Raw genomic sequence first — 18692 nt, 5'->3', positions numbered from 1 at the left:
CTTAAAGTGTGTTACGGGCCTTACTATGTAACATCACGTTCAACTATTCCTGCTACTGCTACTTCTACTGATATTCTGCTACTGCCACCACCGCCATCACAATTACCAGTGGCGTAGCGTCAATGTAAGCTAAAAAGAGCAGCTTCCCCAGTTAATAATAATTTCATAATAAACCTGCAGTTTATGAACAAAATTATTTATTAATTTTAATATAATTTATATTTAATGCGTTAAATATTGTGATGCGGCAGCTCAGGATGATTTGTGATGCAGCAGTAAACAAGAAGCCTGCGCACACCAGCTTCCAAGCAGACTGGTTTTTTTCACTCATTCTTCTGTGTAACCCACCCCGCAGATTTTCCATCCCTTTCTAACTAAACTACCCTGGTCGCAAGGCTCGCAAGAAGCTAGCTTTTACATTGAAAATAATTTAGTTTCCGAGTTATCCCTTTTCGTCAGTTGTGTTCAGTTGAAGTGTTAGTGTGCATTGTGGCTGATATAATAAATAATTAGCGAAATAACAGTTCTTCACACCGATTTACTTGAATTTTTAGAACAATTCTATTATCAAGACTGACTTATGAACAAAAGTGCGATTTAAAAAACAAATGACCGTGTCTATTTGTTAGAGATATGAAATCATATTTTACTACGTACCATTTGAGGTCATGCCTTATTGGTGTTACTTACGAGGTTCCAACCAATCTTCGGACTGCTGACTTGACATTGACTACTATTTATTTTAAGACTATATTTTTGTAATACGTTTTCTCATATGTACAAGAAAAACAACTTGAGTTAGCTTCCCCTGCTCAAAATTTCATGCTACGCCACTGACAATTACTACCATTTTCAGTAGTTATTGTGCTTCCCGGTTATAAGGCGGCTTTCTGGTATAAGAATCCGACACGAGTTACAAGATAACAGAACTATATCGACGACAACAACAAACCGAGGTCCCAAATAAAACAACAGCCCAATTCGCCTCTATTGCAAAATTGAGATTTATTCAGATGTTACCTTTGCTAAGGCCGAGTGATCTTAAACCGACAAAAAAATAGCCAAGTCCATGTCTTCACACATGTTTGTGAAGTCTTCATCTTTCGTTCCCATGCAACAATAACCCCAGTCTATCACTTCGGTTAGTTTTTCGTTGTCGGCAATGCCGACTTGAGATCGCGTGTTGCTGCAAAATGGCTGGGTTGACAAGTCTGGAAAATGGAAGGCACTCGCCAGATGAACGAGTTTCGAGTGAATCTGATTGTGAAATTCGTCTGAAAGAAAGTACTAACGGCTGGTTCACATAAACTGGGAACGGAAACGACAACGAGAACGAGAACGGAAATAATGTTAAAATAAATGTATTTAAATGTGAGCAGTGGTGAGTGATTTCATAATCAGAGTGCACGGTGTATCACAGTAGCAATGCCCAAGTAAATCGAGACTGTTTAGGAGGAGTACATAACTCTTTCCGATGCCAAGTACAGTTACGTGAAAATCATAGGAGCCTGCAAAACAAGTGGTTTCGTTATTTCCAAGAAAGACATCTTGTGTGTACCTAATAAGACTGTCAAAGCTCGGATGGAATTAATTCCAGAGTGGAAAAAGCAAGCAAATGCACTCCCCGTCACAAGTCGCCGTATCCCACGAGATGATACAAATTAATTCTATTCGAGCTTTAGCAGTCTTATTAAGCACACAGAAGATGCCATTCTTGGAAATAACGAAACCTCGTTTATTGCAGGCTTGTTTTATTTTCACTTAAATGTACTTGGTATTGAAAAGGGTCGTAATGTACCCCTCCCAAAAAGGCTCGATTTTCTTGGGAATTTCTGCTGTGAGTCACCGTGCATTCTGACTATGAAATCACTCACTACTGGTCTGTCACCTCGCGCCACAGTTTAGCTGTCGTGTGACTCCTGACGCACATGATGTCATTCAAATTCGTTATCAGAGATTGGAAACAACCCTACAGTTCGACCAAATCCTTTCATTTTTTTGTTTAATGTAGGTCGAATATAGACGTTACACGTCAAAATCCAATCCGGAAGATTTTTCATAGCAGTTTCAGGCAGAATGCCCGCGGTAAGAACGACGGCGTTATATCCGGGAAGCAGTCCATTCGTTCAGAGACACAAGTTGAACGTGGACTATGAACTGCAGACAGTCTTTTCCTGAAGCCGCTATCAGAAACGAAGTAGTTTTGCATGTCGTAAATGTGGGGCTATGTGGGCAGCACATGAGAGATATGACAAGGGCACACACTTAAGAGGTGAGAACGAAAACAGGAAACTCTGTATTTTAATGAAGACCCACACTGAGCTGTGACGTTTGAAGGGTAGATTATCACATTTCTAGATAAGGATAGACTATATGGTCGGTAAATACACGCATGCACAAAAAATCAACAAGTACATGGAATTAGCCACAGAAATGAAGGATATGTGGAAGGTCCCCGAGTCACCATACATCCAATAATACTCTCAACCAATGGCATCATACCGAAGACATTAGTCCAGCACGTAAAATCTCTATAACCTGTGGCAGATGCTCTTGAGAAGAAGATCGTCGTGCAACATCTGGGGAACTTGCTGAAGCCACGAGGATTCCATCAACGTCAGTATTTCGTATTCTGATAAACGATTTAAAGAAGAGAAAAATTTCTGTGCGATGGGTCCCTCACTGCTTGACTGCTGAACAAAAGCAGGAACGCCTAGACCATACCTGCACAAACAGCGCTCAACGAGCGCGCGCGCTCCTTCGGAGCGGGAGGGCTGTGTTTATCGCTCGCCGAAACGGAGAGGAAGATACGTCAGAATGACATAGACTTGCTATAGGTAAAGGAGAGGGAAACCATCACTCAGTTATCTAGTGGAGTGCAGTGTGTAGGCCTATTCTCAGTAACTGTTTCACGTTGCTTACCTACTGCTACAGTACAGTATGGAGGAATCTAAAAGGCGGAACATAACATTTAATATTTAACGATTTACAGCTCGAACTTATTGATCTTCAATGTGACATAAGGGCTAAAGATCGTTTGAATAATACTACTAGCCTGGTTGAGTTTTACAAGACTAAACATTAGCAATAATATCCACGACTACACAGCCTGGCTGTGAAAATGATTGCTATGTTTGGCTCAACATTTATATTTGTGAGCAACTGTTTTCTGTAATCAACTTTAATAAAGGGAGACATCGAACATCTGTAACTGATGTTTCATTACGATCAGTAGGCTACTGTTCCTTTCAGCTGCCAACAGCATAAAACCTCGTTTTGATGTACTGATAAATAAGAATATAACAAAATGATATTGTACATTTAAGTAGATATAGCATTTCTATTATTTCTGTAAAATAAATATTTCTTTATTAATTAATAATAGTCTAAGATAGTTTTGCAAACACTGAACGGGAATTCATTTCATAAACACTCATAATACTACTTCCTTTTGTGTATGTACGAGAACACCCCTTCTTCCAGTCCACCCTTATACAGAGCGCAGCTAATATCAGCATTCCGCTCATGAGCTGTGAGCCGGCTCGGAGAGCGCAATCCTTGTGCAGGCCTGGCCTAGACATTGCAACCTTGCTGTAACAAAGATTCGACGTTGAAGGTCAAGCATTCTTGCGTCGAATTGTCGTTATTGATTAAACTTGGGTTAGAGACTTTGAGCCGGAGTTGAAATCACAGTCCAATGAGTAGAGAGGTTCAGCTTCCCCACGACCAAAAAATGTCGACTACCTCAATCAAAGGTGAAGCAAATGCTGATCTCTGCTTATAATCACCAAGGAATCATCATGACAGATAAAGTCCCATGTGGAACAAGTGTCACAGCAGTGTATTACAGTAACTTCATGCAAACTCTACGCAGAAAAATGCACAAAAATCGATCTCAGTTGCTCGAGGCTGGGCCACTGATTCTCGCAATGCTCACCCGCACATCGATAATGTTGTAACCCAAAAACTGCGCAAATACGGATGGGAAGTCGATGGCCCAGAACCAGACTGTTCTAAGTCCATTTCACTATTTTTTTTAGGAGAGCTGTTTTAAGCTCCTGACATTCAAAGCTTCATGAAACAATTTTGAATAGCTTCATAGAAACCTTATGGAGAGGAATATTTACAATTTTGTTCGATTCATATATGCAGACAAGAACTGGAACACAATGAAACACGGAATTCTTTCTTATAAAAATTTGGACTTAGAACAGTCTGGCTCTCAGCCATCGAAGTGTTACCTCATGCTCCCTACAGTCCAGACACGAGTCCATCAGACTTCGACTTGTTCCCAAAGTTGAGAGAAACTATGCGTGGACGTAATTTTGCTTCTCTGGAAGAACTTTCTGCCACCGTTACCCCAACCATTCAACAGATGAACAGAAATGGTGCACTGGATGGAATACTAAAGTTTCCCAGACGTCGGGATTCGTCGACCTGGGTAGCGTAGTCGGTATAGCGATGGCCTTCTGTGCTCGAGGTTGCGGGTTCGATCCCGTCCCAGGTCGATGGCATTTAAGTGTGCTTCAGTCATTGAGAAGTGGGAGGCTATATTGAAGGACTGTAAAGAGATGTTGTAAAAAGATAATAAACGTGTAAGTAAATAAAAATTGTGTGCATTATTTATATCCGTCAGATGCGTTTCCAATTCACTGTGGGCTAAAGCAAGGAGATGCACTATCACCTTTACTTTTAACTTTGCTCTAGAGCATGCCATTATGGAAGTCCAGGATAACAGAGAGAGTTTGGAATTGAACGGGTTACATCAGCTGCTTGTCTATGCAGATGACGTGAATATGTTAGGAGAAAATCTACAAACGATTAGAGAAAACACGGGAATTTTACTGGAAGCAAGTAAAGAGATAGGTTTGGAAGTAAATCCCGAAAAGACAAAGTATATTATTATGTCTCGTGACCAGAATATTGTACGAAATGGAAATATAAAAATTGGAAATTTATCTTTTGAAGATGTGGAGAAGTTCAAATATCTTGGAGCAACCGTAACAAATATAGGCCTAAATGATATTCGGGAGGAAATTAAACACAGAATAAATATGGGAAATGCCTGTTATTATTCGGTTGAGAAGCTTTTATCATCCAGTCTGCTGTCAAAAAATCTGAAAGTTAAAATTTATAAAACAGTTATATTACCGGTTGTTCTGTATGGTTGTGAAAGTTGGACTCTCACTTTGAGAGAGGAACAGAGATTAAGGGTGTTTGAGAATAAGATGCTTAGGAAAATATTTGAGGCTAAGAGGGATGAAGTTACAGAAGAATGGAGAACTGCACGCATTGTATTTTTCACCTGACATAATTGGGAACATTAAATCCAGACGTTTGAGATGGGCAGGGCATGTAGCACGTATGGGCGAACCCAGAAATGCATATAGAGTGTTATTTGGGAGACTGGAGGAAAAAATACCTTTGGAAATGCCGAGACGTAGATGGGAGGATAATATTAAAATGGATTTGAGGGAGGTGGGATATGATGATAAAGACTGGATTAATCTTGCACAGGATAGAGACCGATGGCGGGCTTATGTGAGGGCGGCAATGAACCTGCGGGTTCCTTAAAAGCCATTTGTAAGTAAGTAACTTCTGCATTACCCACATTGACAAAAAACAGTGTTACAGATTGACGGTGTACACAATGGATAGCTTCGTTCCTTGAGCGTAACTTTTGTTAGGCATAGCGCAGTTCCACGAATAGGGATTTATTCGTTAATAAACGCAGTTTAAAGCGATCTGCTCGGTTTATCAGATTAGAAAGCGTGAAGCACGCAAAAACAGCCGCAAATCTCTGTAAAGATTTCGCTTCCTGGTTTAGCGCTGTCCACTGCAACACATCTCGACCATTACGTCATGGTGTAATAGCGTAAATGTCTTAATGGGCAGTAAATAATGTTAAACTGCTTCATTTATTGCACACAGAAAGCTATGTTTATAAAATTTAACCATATTAGGAGCAATACTGTGAATGTTATTTCCATCTACTCATTTTGTGCAATCTCCTCAATGTTATTAAATGATAGCTTTGTTTTCTTAATTTATATTTAACGGACGTAGGTACTGATTCATGAAGTCGAAATTGTGATAGAAAATATGGAAAAGTACAAGTCTCCGGGTATCGATCAAATTACAGCAGAATAAATACAAGAGGATGGAAGTGCATTATCTAGCGAAATTTATAACCTTGCACTTGCTATTTGGGAAAAGGAAATTGTACCAGAACAATGGAAGGAGTCCAGACTTGTACCTATCTTTAAGAAGGGGAAAAAGACTAACTGTAGTAACTTTCGCGGAATATCGCTTTTGTTGACGTCGTACAAAATTTTGTCCAATATTCTTTTGAGAAGATTAACGCCATATGTAGATGAAATTACTGGGGATCATCAGTATAGTTTTAAGCGTGATAGATCGACTGTTGATCAGATTTTTTGTATTCGATATATATTGGAGAAAAAAATGGGAGTATAAGGGTAAAGTATATCAGTTATTCATAGATTTCAAAAAGGCATATGACTCGATTAAGTGAGAAGTTTTATATAATATTTTTATTGAATTCGGTATTCCCATTGTACTTGAACAACTTTCGTTTCAAACAATTTTTCGTTTGGCACCTGAAAAAAAAATTGGGTGAACAAAATAAAGGAGACAGCCTCTATATTACACTTGAGTTGAATATTTGTGTATTAAATGACTTCATAGCTATTTTAACAACAGTTATGTACTGTTAACACTTACTGTATATGTTTTTTTTTTTAGAAAAATTCGTTCCGACACCGGGGATCGAACCAGAACCTCATTAATGGAATTAGGCCGGGAATAATACGGTGCAGAGAGCTTTGTTTGAACTCCACAAAATAATACAGAATTATAATTTTGACATCTCCATAAGCAAAAGTAAGGCGAGGCATTTCAGGGACTTCAACCTATAAGATGTAAATTTGTACTAAATAATATGCCAATAGAACAAGTAAATAAATTTAAGTTCCTGGGTTGCTCGTTATCATACATTAAAGAAGCAGAAACAGAAAACAAAATTGAACATTTTTCGAGAATGTGTGGTACAATTAAGAGGACACTGAGGAACAAAGTCAGAAAAGACACAATGATAAAGTTCTATAAAACTATGGCAATCCCAGGAGCGCTATATGGCAGTGAGACTTGGACAATGTCATCTATTGATAAAAGTAGATTACAGGCAACAGAGATGAGGTTTCTGAGGTCGGTACTGGGAGTAACAAGAAGAGACAGACTTAGAAATGAAAATATAAGAAACCAATTACTTACTTACTGGCTTTTAAGGAACCCGGAGGTTCATTGCCGCCCTCACATAAGCCCGCCATTGGTCCCTATCCTGAGCAAGATTAATCCATTCTCTATCATCATATCCCACCTTCCTCAAATCCATTTTAATATTATCCTCCCACCTACGTCTCGGTCTCCCTAAAGGTCTTTTTCCCTCCGGCCTCCCAACTAACACTCTATATGCATTTCTGGATTCGCCCATACGTGCTACATGCCCTGCCCATCTCAAACGTCTGGATTTAATGTTCCTAATTATGTCAGGTGAAGAATACTATGCGTGCAGTTCTGTGTTGTGTAACTTTCCCCATTCTCCTGTAACTTCATACCTTTTAGCCCCAAATACTTTCCTAAGTAGCTTATTCTCAAACACCCTTAACCTATGTTCCTCTCTCAAAGTGAGAGTCCAAGTTTCACAACCATAAAGAACAACCGGTAATATAACTGTTTTATACATTCTAACTTTCAAATTTTTTGACAGCAGACTGGATGATAAAAGTTTCTCAACCGAATAATAACACGCATTTCCCATATTTATTCTGTGTTTAATTTCCTCCCGAGTATCATTTATATTTGTTACTGTTGCTCCCAGATATTTGAACTTCTCCACCTCTCCAAAAGATAAATTTCCAATTTTTATATTTCCATTTCGTGTAATATTCTCGTCACGAGACATAATCTTATACTTCGTCTTTTCGGGATTTACTTCCAATAAGAAACCAATTACAAATTTATAATATAAATGAACAGATAGTAAATTACAGACAAAAATGGCTGGAACACGTAGAGAGAATGGGCTAAGATAGATATATTCTAAGCAAATTATGCATTATATACCTAAAGGGAGGAGAAACATCGGTAGACCTAAGAAAAGATGGATCAATCAATGAGTGTAATTAATTTGGAGCCGCAACAAGCCTTAAAAGGCTTAAAGCTTGGAGAAGAAGAAGAAGAAGAAGAAGAAGAAGAAGAAGAAGAAGAAGAAGAAGAAGCCGGGAATAATTAATGTAAATCTGACCATCTGTACAGAGATGTTTTTTGCATTGTTTAAGGGTTGTAGGTATGACACAACATAATATAATGGATATATTTAATATGCGATGAAGTTTATGAATAGATTTCTGAATCTTCCTGGTGGTAACGAGATAAACATGTTAATCATATCTGCACGCGTGTATGTACAGCAGCACCTTCTTCCATAGAAAGCCATAGTGACGTGCTGTCGTAGCCAACTCTTTTGAGTTGTGTTTTAACAGTAGATAGCCACTCAAGTGCTGATAAGCGGAGCATATGTGTAGGTATTGAGAAGTTCGTATCATATTAGAGTACTAGATATCGCAGTAATGGACATGATGATGGAAATTGTACATGAGTTTATGGAAACGTCCAGTTGTTCTTGTTTGTAAGCAGATGTCTTTAGTAGACCTATTTACCTAGTAAGCACAATTATATTAATTTGTTTGTTTATTCATTCAAATCATTCTCCCCTCATTCCGTAAGTCATTTGTTTATTATATAAGACGTACAACGCACGGATGTGCATGAAGATAATGTGATAGTGTAACACTTATTCTTGTTGTATTCACGTACAGTCTTTTCCTAAGCACCTTATTCTCAAACACCCTTAGCCTCTGCTTTTCTCTAAAGTGAGAGTCCAAGTTTCACAACCATACACAACATCCGGTAATGTAACTGTTTTATAAATTCTAACTTTTAGCTTTTTCCAGAGCAGATTCGATGATAAAAACTTTTCAACCGAATAATAACAGGCATTTCCCATATTTATTCTGCGTTTAATTTCCTCCATTCTCCTATAACTTGTCCACACCTGTGGAGTAACGGTCAGCGCGTCTGGCCGCGAAACCAGGTGGCACGGGTTCGAATCCCGGTCGGGGCAAGTTATCTGGTTGAGGTTTTGCCCGGAGTTTTCCCTCAACCCAATACGAGCAAATGCTGGGTAGCTTTCGGCGTTGGACCCCGGACTCATTTCACCGGCATTATCACCTTCATATCATTCAGACGCTAAATAACCTAGATGTTGATACAGCGTCGTAAAATAACCCAATAAAAAAATTCTCCTATAACTTCAACCCTCTTAGCCTCATTAGACATTAAAGCAGGCTGTTGGCAAACCACTATGTTATCAAGCGTTCTGACTTTGCTCACTTTCCGGCCCTTTCCTAACTCTCTTTTGGACAATTTTCCGCATTATCATACTGGTTTATCGTAAATGTAGTCTGGGTTTTCAGTGCAATATTCGTTAAATCAGGCGTAACCTGAAATGACGAAAGCATTCTACATGTGGGGGCGGGTGGAAAAACAGGATATGAAAGAAACATACTGTAGTCAAACATCAATATTTATTCTTTCAAGGTTTTCCATAAATTAGTCTAAGTTATCTTATCCCACATTCGGTTATTCCCATCTATACCAGTTATGCATAGGAGGAACTCTGCGACATATCTGACATATGACTAACACAAGCTGCAAATGGACGGACGTCGTACACATGTGCATAGCCTTCATCAGCGGAAAATAGCATATATATAATTTATACAACCCATCAGTAGCATATGTTCTTTATTTTTCAGAGGGAGGACTGTCCACTTTCTCTTTCATTGTCCAGCATTGAAAATCTGCATTGAAAACAACTAAAAAAAAGTCGTATTTATCATGGTTTTATAGACTATTAAAAATAAATGTCCCTCATCCTCTTAAAAAATAACACCCTAAAATACCAGGTCAGTGAATTATCTCCCTATCACGGAAGAGGCAACATGATTGTCATGCCGATGCGCTTCCAAGCGCTGGTTACAGACAGAGCGTGTTACTGGTGATTTAACAAACCATAATATGAGCCGTTCAGAGCAAGAGTGATGATGTAAGTAAAAAAATGAGTAATGAGGGTTAAAGTAAACATTACGTAAAATGCAGCGCTAAGTAGCAATTAATATTCAATTTATTTAAACTATTAGTAGTCAGTGAATAGCAAGAAGACCATATTAATTGCTACTTTTCGCTGTATTTTACAGAATTTTTACTTTAAACCTCATTACCCAATTTTGACTTACACCACTTTTGCTTTGAACGGCTCATATATTAACGTAAATTATTACTAAATGTAAGCAGTTAGAGCGTCACCTACTGGCGCAAATTAAGACACCAAACGCTAAAACGCTTTACCCATTTGTTCTACAATTTTGTGGAGTCTGCTTAAGAAATGACACATCACTTTCTGCACTTCCCTTTGAGAAACGAGACGACGTTTTCCTAGACAATATTTTTTCAGGGGATTATTTTTACAAGCTTTATATTTTAAAGTTTCGCAAAAGGTAAAAGTCATAAAAGTCACAAGGGATTGTTTCGGGCGACTGTGAGGGCCATACATTCCTCCTGATAATTCTATACTGTAATAGTATTTAGATTTCTATACCTAAGTATTTAGATTGTATTGATACGTGTTTAGATCTGCAGCGTGGTTTTTATTCTTATGTTTATTTATCTTTTTTTGTTTTTTATTTACCTTTTTTGTAATCAGTAACTGCCGCCGGGTAAAACCCTGTCACAGTTTATAAAATACATTCAAGTGATCGTCAATTTTAAACTGCGGCTATTGTATGAACTTTATCCATAGAATATTGGACTGTATATGCAACAAAAATAATTAATAATATTTTACTTGAAGCAAGTAGAGCGATCGGTTTGGAAGTAAATCCCGAAAAGACAAAGTATATGATTATGTCTCCTGACCAGAATATTGTACGAAATGGAAATATAAAAATTGGAGATTTACCCTTCGAAGAGGTGGAAAAATTAAAATATCTTGGAGCAACAGTAACAAATATAAATGACACTCGGGAGGAAATTAAACACAGAATAAATATGGGAAATGCGTGTTATTATTCGGTTGAGAAGCTTTTATCATCCAGTCTGCTGTCGAAAAATCTGAAAGTTAGAATTTATAAAACAGTTATATTACCGGTTCTTCTGTATGGTTGTGAAACTTGGACTCTCACTCTGAGAGAGGAACATAGGTTCAGGGTGTTTGAGAATAAGGTGCTAAGGAAAATATTTGGGGCTAAGCGGGATGAAGTTACAGGAGAATGGAGAAAGTTACACAACACAGAACTGCACGCATTGTATTCTTCACCTGACATAATTAGGAACATTAAATCCAGACGTTTGAGATGGGCAGGGCATGTAGCACGTATGGGCGAATCCAGAAATGCATATAGAGTGTTAGTTGGGAGACCGGAGGGAAAAAGACCTTTAGGGAGGCCGAGACGTAGATGGGAGGATAATATTAAAATGGATTTGAGGGAGGTGGGGTATGATGATAGAGACTGGATTAATCTTGCACAGGATAGGGACCGCTGGCGGGCTTATGTGAGGGCGGCAATGAACCTTCGGGTTCCTTAAAAGACATTTGTAAGTAAGTAATCATTTCTTTCAGCCATACGGTTTCCCAACCATTGACTGATTAGATTCTTCATCAATTTTTTTTGTAATATAAAAAGTCTTACCAAAAAATCGTGTAATTTGCTTTAGTGTTTATATTTAATACGCTTCCTCCCTGTTAACCCCTCCCCCCCAAAAGGACACAAGTTATTAATGTCTTTGGGTATTAACAGTTGTTAAAGAAATGAAGCATACAGGACACCTTCATGAAAGAGGTATCTCTGCAATACCTGTCATTGTGGGTGGTTACATGCATATGGAGATGAAATCGAGCTCCGTCCGAAAACAGGAGATTAAGTTCAATTTCACCTTCGCGCACTCCATTTAAAATCCATGTAGTTCTTGCACCAATTTAAATTTATATGACTCAGCTTTGTCGCAATTGAAACACATACCAGTTTCCTGCTACAAACGACGAAACGATTTTATGGTAATTTCTAAGCCATATCCAATGCCATCCACAACTTCCTCGGTGAGAACACTACGTCGTCTTCTAACTCTCTGATTGACTGACTAACTAAATAATGAATGAATTAGTATTTTTTTTTTTGTTTAGCAATGGCAGAGGAAGCTTTTAATAGAAAAAGGACCATCTCCTGCAAACCTCTGGAAACAGAACTAAGGAAGAGACTAGTGAAGTGCTTTGTGTTGAGTGTGGTCCTGTGTGGCGTAGAAATATGGATCAGTACGACGAAGTGAAGAGAAACGGGTGGAAGCATTTGAAATGTGGATATGGAGAAGAATGGAGCGTGTGAAATGGACACACAGAATAAGAAATGTAGCTGTGCTAGAAAGTGTGGGTGAAGAAATGATCAGGAAGAGGAAAAGAAATTGGCTGGGTCACTGGATGAGAAGAAACTGCCTGTCTACTGAAGGATGCACTGAAATGAATGGTGAACGAGAGGAAAATTCGGGGCAGAAGATATCAGATGATGAACAACATTAAGAAATATGGATCGTATGCGGAGACTAAGATAGCGGAAAAATAAAAAAAAATATTAGAGAATGCTGGGTTTGCAGTGAAAGAACTGCCCTTGGGCAAAAACCACGAATGAACGATTTTCGAGTGGTAAATATAAAACGTTCCACATTAAGATTACAACACTGCTCCTTATGGAATTTTCGTTGATGTCACTCGTAAAGCCGTAAACCCATTCTGGAGCAATTAATTTTTATCCTAAAAAATACATAATTTTTCAATAAGTTTCATTACAGAAAAGTTACTATATAATCCACAGTTCGGAACATAGACAGATTTCGTTTTAATTAATATTAATATTAGAGGAGAAAAATTCGCTCCGGCGCCGGGAATCGAACCCGGGTACTTGGTTCTATGTACCAAGCGCTCTCACCATTGAGCTACGCCGAAGTCCAATCCTCAGCATCGGATCGAACTCCCCTCCTCCAGTGTTTTCCCCTTTGTGGCCTGACTCCAAGTTGGGCATATACGTTGACATTTTATTAAGTCAACTGCCATTATACAAGGAGCGCACTCAGCTGAGTGACTTCGTGGCCGGGATTATACAGTAATGTGCACAGTAATCTGTACATAAATATGCACTGTTGCTACAATAATTTACTAAAGAATATTATTATTTTTTGTCCTATATATATTCTGTGTCCCGCACCGTGGCGTCGCGGTCTAAGGCATCCTGTCTAGGACTCGCGTTACGGAATGCGCGCTGGTTCGAGTCCTCATGGGGGAAGAAATTTTCTCATGAAATTTCGGCCACTCTATGGGACCGGTGTTCACCCAGCATCGTGATGCACTTGGGGAGCTACGATAGGTAGCGAAATCCGGTTGCGAATACCAGCTATAACGGCTGGGGGGATCATCGTGCTAACCACACGATACCTCCATTCTGGTTGGATGATCGTCCATCTCTGCTTCGGTATGTGGGCGTGAGGTCAGCAGCCGGCTGGTCGGTCTAGGCCCTTCACGGGCTGTAGCGCCACGGATTATATATATATATATATATATATATATATATATATATATATATATATATATATATATATATATCACGGGTTTCACGTAAGTAAAAGGACTGGAGTGAAATGTCACTTATGGAGGAGTGTCCTTAAACTTTTGGTAGGGGCTGTACACTTGCATTATGAAAGAATTATGTTTTCCGGGAATCCTATGCGGAAAACCTCTCGTGATGTTACTGCTAGACGTGTTAAAATATTGCAGAGAGATCAGACGTGAGTCATCGCTGCCCGAACCTGATCAGATGGAAAATTTGGAAGAAGCCCTAGTCTTGCCGACTACACGTGTTCAAGTGGGTCGCGGACTCACCCGTGTCGCTCAGCACACGGAAACTTCCTTCCTCGCGCTGCGCCGGTTGGGCTGGCCGTGTGCCCGCTGCCAAACCCACGTGCCAGGCCTACTTATGCCAGAGGAATAGACTCCTTCCTCTTGCCTCCGTGTACACACGGTAGGGCAGAGGTCTCCAAAATGCGTATCGTCATTCGTGCTCTCGATGCTGCCCGCCCAACACAGTGTGCTGTAAGGCTAGAGAAGGGGGAGAGACTCGTACCTCAACAGATGGGAGCGACAGTGGGGGATCGCGGCAACAGTCTGCTTATGTTTACAAATAATAACATCAAAAGGATAAGAAATATCATACGTTTGTATATCATTTTGACATACTATGAAGCTGGAGCCCCGTCTGTTGCTATAGACACAAGCCATTGCAAATTCAAACTCTTCTGTTCTATGGTGCCTTTCAGTGTCTGAAAAAGATCTTCTACAGTTTTAATTTGTAATTACATCTAGAAGACATTCAGACGCAGTAAAATGTTCATTAACTCCTCGGATGAAAATGGCTACGTGAGCTTTGTCTTTTCTATCTGTGCTTTGTCCAATGCAAATGAGTCATCTACAAACTGGTTAATTGTGGTTTCGACTTCAGATTCAATTACATTTACAATCTTGAAATTCCTTCTCTGAACTGTAATTGGAAACAATTTAATTTTCTTAAACTTTGACTTTGTTCTGGACACAGTATTTTAGTAACGTTCTGTATGCACGATTTTATAAATGATGGTTCTGTAAAGGGCTTCATTGATTTTCCAATATTCCAAGCTAGAACATAGCTAGCAAGAAGCTTTTTTTTATTTAATACTGAGGACACATGTGTGATTTGTGTTTGTATTTTCTTGTTTTATATTTATCAAAATATTTGTAGGCCTACGCATTTCATCTAAAATTAAACGAAAAACTATATGTTTGTCATGCGGAACTGAGTGTAAACGTATTGTAATATACTGATTATTATGTACAACCCAGAGTTACACAGATATCCCCAAAATAAATTATTTTCACATGTCCAGTATACCTGTAATTTCATTATATTATGATATTCTTTGTGAAGAGTCGAGTAGTGTTGTCGCATGTTGAATTTTAACACACCCTTAAGAGTTTTCGAACAAATTAAGCATTTCACATTCTCCCCACTAACACAAAAAAATTTCTCTTCCTATTCATCCTTGAATGTACTATGTCTATGATTAGAAGACATTGTGAAACGGTGGAACACTCCGACCAACACAATGATAATGGCAGTCCGCCACTGCTCTTCGTTTGCGCATAAACATTGAGTACAGTACAGGTGGAGATGGGTGAGGCGGAGCGCACTCATTAAGCACTGGCTTCGGTTCCGTTCAGGGGCTTACTCGCGAGTACGCTTTTGGAGACGTCTGCGGTAGGGGATACAGTCAAGTGTTTTCCACGCTCTCATATTCATATCATATAGGGGAGACTGTTCTACCTTGGATTATTTTTCTGTTTCTGATTTTTGCTGCTACCTAGCCGACTCAAACGGAAGTAGATTGTAGAGAAAACCTCTAGATAGCTCTGGTCATAGTTCCTATTTGATTTATTACAAAGTAATAGTAGTAGTAGTATTTATTTATTTATCCTGGTAGAGATAAGGCCGTCAGGCCTTCTCTGCCCCTCTACCAGGGGATTACAACTATAATATGAAGAATAAAATTACAATTAATATTAAATTTACAATTACAATTACAATAAAAATTAAAGTACGACAAGATTACCTGATTAATGAAAGCTGAACATTTTATCATAGAAGTTAAGAACAAAGAATATTTTTGTATTTACTGAATTACAAATTAAACCTAGAATAACAAAATTCTATACTGATGAAATTACCGGATATTGAAATATTTTGTGATAGATTAAGAGAACTATTTATAAGAAACCATGTCTGAACGAGTCTCAATTACTGACCAAGTGCCTAGTAAGTTTGCGTTTGAATTCGATTTTATTTCGACAGTCCCTGATGCTAGCAGGTAACGAATTCCAGAGTCCTGGCAGGGCTATTGTGAAAGAGGATCAGTATGAGGAGGTGCGATGGGATGGTATTGTTAGTATTGTTTCTTGGCGAGAGCGTGTGTTCAGATTGTGGTGGAAAGAATGGTAAGTGAAGCGAGACGACAGGTACGAAGAAATAGAAGAGTTCAAGATTTCGAAAAGAAGGAGAAGTGAATGTAAATTTCTTTTCTTATCTAGTTTAAGCCAACCTATTGTTTCCAGGGATGGGGTAATACGATCATATTTACGAACATTGCTTACAAAACGTACACACAAATTATGAGCACGTTGAAGTTTCGTTTTCTTGTTGCTGGAAAGGTCAGTCACTAAAATGTCAGCATAGTCAAAATAGGGAAATACAAGCGTCTGTACAAGGGACTTTTTTAAGCAAGAGGGAAGATGAACATTTATCCTTTTTTAGCACATGGATAATAGAATATACTTTTCTGCAAAGTGTGAGTTCTGAGGACGAAACAACTTTTTTGGTACCAAAAGTAAATATTTCATTCATTTTATATGTTTTCCAACACGAAACCAAATTGTATTTGTAACTATCAATCAAGTACAGTGTGTTCTCTATCATCTGGTGAGTGAATACATATGTTAATTTACATGATTTATTCTCATCTCTAGTTTAGGCAGCCATATTTCTTTAAACGTGCACCTTCTTGTACTTGGATTATAGAACATCTTGTATCAAGGAACATGTTCCAAGGTACATAATGCTATCGGTTTTTGTTTTTATTTTATTTTAAGATCCTGCCACGAGTAACTCTAGAGTTAAGAGGACCTCAAATTGATTCGGATGCCTTGAAGAAAGCTGTTGAAGCAGTTATGGCTCCTTCTAGAATTAAAATCTCAATCAGAGAAACCTGCAAATTATGGCAAATACATTTTTTTTTAATATTGTGAGTTTTTAAGGCTAAATTTTCACCTATATTCCCTATGTTCCACTGTTCCATGGTACAGGAGGGTATGATCCAAGGTACACGAAACTGTCGTACCATAGAAGACTTTACATATCTCCATTTTTTTTTCATTCTTAATAGATTTGTAAAAAAAGATAGTAACTGCAGGAATTTGTAAAGGAATTTTCAATAATTATTTCAAATATTTTTTCAACAGAGAAAATCAAAACTCGAGTGGGATTTAATTGACTATTACACGATTAGAAGAAAGTGTATAAAGATCAGAAGTAACGAAGTACTCCAATACAATAAAATATTAATTGACTTACGAAAATACATCTGTCTTCAAATGTATTATTGTACCATCTCAACATTACAAATATTACGCTAGATGCATGCTAGATGGCAGTAGTGAGCAATGCCTTCTCGTCGAGAAGTTCTCGAACTATTATACACGATGGCAATGTTACTAGTCAAGAAGGCTTTGTTGATTCAGTTTCATTTTTATTAAAATGCAACATTCAACTTCAATTATCCGAATCCCAGTAATCAACGTCACTTGACAGATGATTTTCAATAAATCTTAATATTAAACAATCTCTGATACGTGACTATCCATAATATCATATAGCAGAAGCTATAACATAACCTAACTAATATACACAAGTGTTAGAAAAGTTTTAATGAACGACGATGACATAAAAAATAAACATGAATAATTTTAAAAGGAATAATTATTGAATGTACAATTTTCAAATTTGAATGTGGTTGGTGGTTCAATTGATGTTGTATTGGACGTGTGCGTAATAGAAGTGGAACTCGTTGATTTAGGCCTACATGGTGTATTCAACTTATTCAGGATTTCCGAATGGTGCTCTTCATTTATTTGTAAATCGGATTTCAGAAGATGCATAGGTATGATCAGTGATTTTTATTAATTCTTGTTCTTGAATGCCAATGCGAGTCATATTTGAAACTGCTGTGCATCGACTGGAGTGGTTTGTAATTATATATATATATATATATATTTTTTTTTTTTTTGACGTCCAGACCAGCGCAGTGTGAAATGTTGGCAAACAAAGAAACAAATGCTAGGGACGCGATAAAATTAAACAAATGCTAGAGACGCGATAAAATTAAACAAATGCTAGGGACGCGATAAAATTAAACAAATGCTAGGGACGCGATAAAATTAAACAAATGCTAGGGACGCGATAAAATTAAACAAATGCTAGGGACGCGATAAAATTAAACAAATGCTAGGGACGCGATAAAATTATACAAATGCTAGGGACGCGATAAAATTGTGCGATAAGCAGCCATGATTGGTTGAAATACGTCCTTTCGTACCGTTTTATTGGTCAAAAGTAGTATGACGTAGTAAGAGTGTAATAGTCATTTAAAAAGTTTCATTTCCCAAAATTAAAAAAGAAAATAGTATATAATGTGAAAGGTGATTGATTCAAAGTATAACAGTCTCCTTTACAGGCCAGTGTTGCCAACTGTACGATCTGGATCGTACATGTACGATAATTAGGAAATACTTGTGCGATCCAGTCAAGCCGCAGAATTTGTAACGCTGTACATTACGAAAATTTCCCTATTCTCTCTTCTTTCAACGGGACCAGAGTCGGTAAAACAGTTGGAGCAGAAAAAAAAACGCAGGGTTCGACCTCGGATCG

At 38.1% G+C, this 18692-nt stretch overlaps 1 protein-coding gene and 1 non-coding gene across 3 annotated transcripts in view; one reads left to right on the top strand and one right to left on the bottom strand.

Moving 5' to 3' along the window:
* Positions 1 to 18692, top strand: part of LOC138706571 (proton-coupled amino acid transporter-like protein CG1139) — a 221105-nt gene that overhangs the window by 89374 nt on the left and 113039 nt on the right. The gene's annotated exons all lie outside the window — the stretch shown is intronic.
* On the bottom strand, positions 13063 to 13135 carry TRNAM-CAU (transfer RNA methionine (anticodon CAU)). Its single transcript has one exon. It is a non-coding gene; the product is annotated as a tRNA-Met (tRNA).

The sequence above is a fragment of the Periplaneta americana genome, chromosome 9, assembly GCF_040183065.1.
Source record: "Periplaneta americana isolate PAMFEO1 chromosome 9, P.americana_PAMFEO1_priV1, whole genome shotgun sequence".
In the NCBI taxonomy this organism is placed as follows: domain Eukaryota; kingdom Metazoa; phylum Arthropoda; class Insecta; order Blattodea; family Blattidae; genus Periplaneta; species Periplaneta americana.
The sequence above is the reverse complement of the archived record's forward strand: the minus strand, read 5'-3'. Positions and strand labels throughout refer to the sequence as shown.